Source organism: Polypterus senegalus, chromosome 4 (genome assembly GCF_016835505.1).
Source record: "Polypterus senegalus isolate Bchr_013 chromosome 4, ASM1683550v1, whole genome shotgun sequence".
NCBI classification, from domain to species: Eukaryota; Metazoa; Chordata; class Cladistia; order Polypteriformes; family Polypteridae; genus Polypterus; species Polypterus senegalus.
In genome coordinates this window covers 109,620,471-109,628,112 of record NC_053157.1, presented here as the reverse complement: position 1 = coordinate 109,628,112, position 7,642 = coordinate 109,620,471, and positions in this window count along the sequence as shown.

Genomic DNA, 7,642 nt, shown 5'->3' with positions numbered 1-7,642 from the left:
TTCCAATCCAGACCTAGGAAGAAGAGCGAGAAAGTCAACAGTAGGAGGGCTCTTGAGGTCCCTGAGAATTAGAAGTGGACTGCAGTCATCTGGGAGGTAAGAGAGCAGTCCATCTAGCTTGTCAAGGAAGATCCTGAGCACACCTAGTGAGTGATAAACAACAACAATGGTTATGTTAGACAATAATAGCATGGTATGCAAAAGTTGTGAAGTTACCCAGAGGAGTGTATTTTCAGTTCTTAGATGTAAGAATACCTGGCTCCTCACCTCTACCAGTGGAGTGGCAGGAGTGGGAGAAGGCAGAAGATGAAGGCGGAGGAAACTGTTTTCCAGTCGTATCCATGTCCCTATCAGAGCCCCGTTGTGTGGTGAAAGCTGGAATAAGGTCTGCTTTGTTGACCACAGACTGGCAGTTCTAAAAGCCAAAGAAGAACAGAGTATCTGAAGTGGTGGGCTGACACAGCAGAAGAAAGTTATCTAAGTTTCTCCCTCTTCTGTTAAAGGGGCAAGTAACAGGAATGTAGTTAGTAACAGGAATGTATTGTTGACAAATGCTGAAGATGACATTGAAAGGAAAGAAAAACACAGTACCTTGGTCAAGTAGGAGTGTCCTTTTCCTTGTATGGTATCCTTCCTTGGTGGAATTGCACAGGAAGACTTGCAGCCTTAACACAAGTAGGTCTTTGCAAGAGGAGGGCTGCACACAACTGCTAAAGCTTGCATTGATGCTTGCATAACAGATAATTAAGTCTCCCAAAGTAGGGAGCAGCAGAGTAAAGCTAGCTAAGAGTCATGAAGCAATTAGAAACACAAAGCAAGGTGCAGCACTCGATAAACAGAACAAAATTATGCCATAGCAGGAAAACAAATAAATATGTGGTCAATCACTAGATTTAAAGCACAAAGTTAAGTAGTAAAATCAACTGAATAATGATAATAACTAAGTGCAGAGTACAAGCACACTTATGCAGCATTCTGTTCCCTTGCCTGCCACAACTCAACATTTCCAAGGAGGATGTCTTCAAATATTTTAAATCTGAAGGAACTGCTGCTGAAACAAAACAACTAAGAAGTTTCTTGTGTGTTTGAAGTAAAAGGGTGTTGCACCGTGTTAGCCATTATGAATGTAGTGAGAAGTCAAACAAAATGACACTTTTCATTGGCTAGCTAAAAAGATTACAATATATAAGCTTTTGAGGCAACGCAGGCCCATTCTTCAGGCAGGGGCCTGAGTTGCCTTGAAAGCCTGCATATTGTGTGTTTGAATAAAGCTATAATACTGAATAAAGCTTTGATGAGCCAGAATAAAAGTCTCTGGATGGGCTGGAGCCTAATGTAGCTAGCATAAGGCAAAAGTCGCGGACAAAACCGGGATAGGGTGTCCATCACAGGGCATACCCAAAAACAAAATAAATAAATAAAAAAACAACAATTTGATTTAATAAATTAAAGCAGAAATTGAATTAATAAAAGTACAGAAAAAATTAATAAACTGATATTAAAGGTCAATTTGCAAGATTACTATTTCCAGGATAAAAAAAATTAAAAGCATAAGTAGTATTCCAAACCTTGCAAATATCTGTCACATATTTATCTAAACTATTATGTAAACATTATCAATAACTGAATGCATAACGTTTTAGATAGACAGATTTACACATAAACTTTGAAAAATAAAATTAAATATCTACCATCTTTTCCTGTTTTGAAAATGTAAGGTAAATGTTTGCACATTTATAATTACATTTCCTCCAAAGTACTGCATTTTATAGACATAATACCCATTCTAATAAAAATAAGAATGAGATTATTCTGTAATGATCTTTGTTTTCACTTGATTTACCTAGCTCTATAAGGAATATATTTATACAACTGAATGTTAATCAAGACTAAAACAACAAAATTTTGCTTCCTATATAATGTCAATTAGGTATCTTGTGGAAGAAGACCATTTCAGGGCCAGGATTACAGTGATACCCCTTGGTTCAGGACAAGAATTGGGTTTTAAAAGGCCGAATGAAAAAATCAATTGAAAATAGTTAGTTGTCTGTATATTTGTGTTGTTGGATAATCCATTCCTGAAAACATTAAAATAACAGAAAGACAATGCAGGGGAATAAAACATAGAAAGCAGTTCACCAGAACACTATGAGCAGGGGAATGGTTTTGTATGTCATACACCACACCCTGCTCTGCAATACTGTATGATAGCCAGTTGACCCTGAAATTGCTTGGCCCTTTAAGTTATAGCTGGAGTTTGGAAGTCCAGGATCAATGAAGCAGCCAATTGAGGGCACAGAATTCCATGGTTTTTACATGGTACATGAGACCTTGACAGTAGTTTCTGGAGTTATCCTGGAAGTGGTTGAAATGAGGGAATAAAACCACCCCTTTCCCACCAGTCCAATGAACTTAGAGTCAAGAAACCAGAGTAAGGAATGAAAATTGAAAAAAGGAGGATTTAGACTATGTTTGATGGGTGAGTGTCACAGGCACCCTACCTGATAAAACGTATACTAATTATTGTTTAGTTTGAAATAAGTGCTTATTCTGCAGCACAGAAGACAAGGCAGGTACCAGCTCAGGGGCCCACTCACATGTGAAAAACTGAGCTAAGCTTAATATTTTAGAGGATATGGGAGGGTAAAAAACCTAGAAGAAGAACCGATGCAGCCACAGGGAAAACATGAAGAAAACAAACTAACAAAGACTGGGTGCAGTATTCTGGATCAATGAAGCAGTAGTTCCAACCACTGAATCACTGTGATGACCTCACTTAACCAGAACTACTTAAAAATGCTAAACAGCTAAATACGTTAATATTTATAATAAGATGCCATTTAAAAGGCAGCTACATACTGAGCTGTTAACGATAATATTTTTTATAATTAGATCTGGAAGAAAGGACAACCCAGTCTGTAATTAAAGTTAGAAAAAGACATAAACTGAACAAAACACAATGGCATGGTTTTAAGTAAGTTTTATGCATTATCTCCTTTGTATATTAAAATGGAAAAGAAAGAAAGTACACAGTGCACTTTATGTGCCAGAGATACCATCTAAGTCAAAAATGTACAAATCCATGGACTCCAAGCAGAAATATTTCACAGGCTCCTGTTCACTTGAAAATTGTTGGATACATATAACTGAGACACAGTACTACTTTTAAAAGTATTAGGATGAAAATAAATCATACTAAGAAGAAACTTAAAAGAATGGTACATTTTACAAACATTTCATCCAAACTAATGGGGTTGAGTGGTCAACTGACTTAAGACATTTGTATTGTGGGGCTGGAATTTTGTTTCTCTGATATCAGACATTAAGCAGCTTTCAAAACGTAAAAAATATCTTACAATATTTATTGCAATAGACATTATCCTCTTGTTTTTTTATATAAAAAAGGGCCCAGAACAGTGAGTTAAACAAAGGCAACAAAACAAGTTGCCAACTAAGCAGAACGAAAACAAACACTCCCACATCTATAGGCCTTTTTATAGAGCCCCTGCATTCCAGTCTATCAGAAAGAGTGACACGACCCCCTACCAACCTTTAAAGTAACACAAAACACTTCCTTTCTCACACTTCCACCTCTCCCAATCCTGGCCTCTCAAGCAGTCAATATTGCTCAGAACTCTACCTCTGAGAGTTTTGACAGACATCTCTGGCTCAGTGCAGCAATAAACCCACTGGTGGGGTCATTCACAGGGTTAGACGTGACACAAATTTTGTTACCAAGACGCCAAGGTAGAAATTACATTAGTGACCAATGATGTCATCAAAACACTGACTCTTATGTTGACCTTGAATGGTGATATTGTTTGTGTAGTCTTTATTCTAAGGCTGTTTGCCTGTCTGTGAATCCTCCATGTTTTTACTTTTTTTCCTATCTAGAGGGTCAGATATGTCTGCCTACTGCTGCATTACAGTAGTGTTCTCTAGTGTCTTCTACCCGGGCTGCAGTTCTCTTTCCTGGACTAATGCCCATGGCATTAGACACATGCAATGCTTACCACTTTTTGACACTAGACTGTGCAGGATATCTCATACTAAGACTGGTTCTCTCCTCTAGAGATTCTATGTGAGGTCCCACTGTGTGTCATCCTGCTGATGCTCTCCTGTTATCCGCTAACAGTTTCTGTGTTTACCTCTAAGTTTATATGGCATGGTATATTTTTTGTTCCTGTTGGCTATATTTTATTTCACTGTGTTGAATCTGAATCGTAAGGTGGTTAATGCTATATAACTGTAACAAATTATTAACTGTCAAAAACAGGTTTTGAATCACTCTTAAGTCACTTTTCATGTGAGACTTTGTATGCTTTCACATGTGCCTGTGTGGGCTTTTTACTAAGAACTCTATTTTTCCTTCCACTTGTCAAAGTTAGAAAAAGACATAAACTGAAAGCTGTGAGTGTAAGGTGGACTGGTAATGCTTAATTGGCTTGATATTAATGAGTGTGGCATATGTGTGAACTTGCACTGCAACAGACTGGCACACCTTCCATTAATTACCTGCTACTGAAGTATAATAACCATCCATTTCTATAACTACTTACCTAAAATAAGGTATAAAAAGATAGCTCACACAATAATAAACTGATCAAGTCTGAGTGTTGTGGTAAGCTTGTCATTCCTAAATAAAACTCCAACTTTTACTTGGACAGAGGCAGTGGTGCTGTAAGAATTATGTTTTTGGACTTCTCCAATGCCTTCAACAAAATCCAACCTCTGCGCCTTAGGGACAAGCTGACAGAAATGGGAGTAGATTCACACCTGGTGGCATGGATCGTGGACTATCTTACAGATAGACCTCAGTATGTGCGTCTTGGGAACTGCAGGTCTGACATTGTGGTCAGCAACACAGGAGCGCTGCAGGGGACTGTACTTTCTCCGGTCCTGTTCAGCCTATATACATCAGACTTCCAATATGATTCGGAGTCCTGCCACATGCAAAAGTTCGCTGACGACACTGCTATTGTGGGCTGCATCAGGAGTGGGCAGGAGGAGGAGTATAGTAAGCTAATCAAAGACTTTGTTAAATGGTGAAACTCAAACCACTTACACCTACACACCAGTAAGACCAAGGAACTGGTGGTGGATTTTAGGAGGCCCAGGCCCCTCATGGACCCCGTGATCATCAGAGGAGACTGTGTGCAGAGGGTGCAGACCTATAAATACCTGGGAGTGCAGCTGAATGATAAATTGAACTGGACTGCCAATACTGATCATCTGTGCAAGAGAGGACAGAGCCGACTATATTTCCTTAGAAGGTTTGCGTTCTTCAACATCTGCAATAAGATGCTGCAGATGTTCTACCAGACGGTTGTGGCGAGTGCCCTCTTCTACACGGTGGTGTGCTGGGGAGGCAGCATAAAGAAGAAGGAAGTCTCACGCCTGGAAAAACTTGTTAGGAAGGCAGGCTCTATTGTAGGAATGAAGCTAAACAGTTTAACATCTGTAACAGAGCGACAGGCGCTAAGCAAACTCCTGTGAATCATGGAGAATTCACTGCATCCACTGAACAGTGTCATCTCCAGGCAGAGGAGTAGCTTCAGTGACAGACTTTTGTCACTGTCCTGCTCCACTGACAGACTGAGGAGATCGTTCCTCCCCAACACTATGTGACTCTTCAGTTCCACCCGGGGGAGTAAATGCTAACATTATTCAAAGTTACTGTCTGCTTTTACATGCATTTTTATTACTCTTTAATTAAATATTGTTTTTTGTATCAGTATACTGCTGCTGGATTATGTGAATTTCCCCTTGGGATTAATAAAGTATATATCTATCTAAGTTATACGCCCAAGAAAAACAACTTTACAAATTATAAAGTGAAACAATCAGTCTGGGAGTATTGTTTCAACTGGTACCCCAGGTTTTGTATGTTTTGCAAAAGTATCACAAACATGACCCAAAATGCTGCAAATTTGTAATTTATACATTTTGCAGGTATGGTAAGGGAGCAGCTACACTGCTTACTGTGCTACCATGTTATTATCAGTATTCAATAATGAACATCTATATAAAGAGGAAAACACACTTAATGGAAAGATACAGATCAACTACATGGCTGTCTGCTTAAATGTATAACATCTGTAAATGAAATTTGTACTCATAAATATAATTTATCACATAATCTGCTTTGTCTTCTCTAAATGAATAAAAAACAAATATGTGGCCTACCTCTTTCAATGAATAATTATTTTTTCTTAGTTCCTGCTTCTTATGTTAGTTACAGTGATGTAAACAGTGTTCTGAGATTTTTCAGGTAAGGAAGAATGAAGTTTCAAGATTGAGTATATTCACTAATCATCATTGATGGAACGTGGCTACATGTTGATTAGTACACACAAATAAGAATGTCTTTTTCCTGCTGCTAATGACAATGACACTATAAACTCATTAAAATGTAATTTGTTCAAAATAATTGGCATTTTGAATAATCACTGCCTGCAGTCTAAACAATTACTGTAAACCAACTGTAACTCAGACCACTGTTTACTGCTTCGAAACTAGTTTAGACAGGTTATAAAACCCAAGCCTCAGTCTTGCATGTTACAATTTACTTGTTTTGATGCAAATACATCATCAGCCTTAACAATCTTTATACAGTATGTATAAAGCACAGTCTCAGCTTGTTTGTTATGCAGCACTTAGCTCTTCAAGCCATAGACTTTAAATTGGGCACACTGGAATTTCTCACCATAACCAGATTTCTGACATCTAACTTGTAGCTTTGCAGACCTGGGAGGAAATGTGGGTGGGTTGAATGGGAAGCAATAATACAGTGTGAGCTGCAGTATAGACAGCCACTGCTGCATAAGTGGCGTAATGCTTGGTATGCTTGACTTTTAAAACTAAAAATCCAGGTTAATTACATATAACCTTTTCTTAATGCCACACAAGATGATGCCATATTATCTCCCAGGTTATTTATTACAGGTGCCATATTGTCTCTAGGATTATTTATTACAATTTGAAGTTATTTGCAGTACTAGGGTGTTGTACCTTGTTAGCCATTATGGATGTAGTGAGAAGTCAAGCAAAATGACACGTTTTATTGGTTAACTAAAAAGATTACAATATGCAAGCTTTCGAGGCAACTCAGGCCTTGTATTGTATACAAAAATAATCAGTACTTACAATAGATATGTACTAAACGAAAACAATTTAAAGGTAACGTTTGATAATATTTCATCTGTAATTGCAATTTTACCGTTCCATTTTCTTGCAGAGCAACCGTTTAGAGACAGTATCTACTTAGGCTCGGCAATACAATAATGAAATAACGGTCAACGCTAAACAATAGTATATTAAGGCGCCACCGAAGGCAAAATCTGTTTAGACAAAAAAAAAAACAATACATGAAAAATGTGCCTGATGGTGTGAAGAATGCAGCAACCAATTATCTATGTGTGTGTATATATATATATTTTTTTTCCGAGGGCTAGGCGAGTGTGAACTCTTATGGAGTGTATGACTTACATTGGCAAGCTGTTTTACCAGGTATTCCATTTCCCTATAAGATTTGAAATCGCTGATTTCGTACATTTTAATTTGGATATCTCACAAGCCTTCTTGAACTCGTTTAATCCAATTCAGGGTCGCGGGGTGGAGGGATTGGAGAGCCAGTCTATTT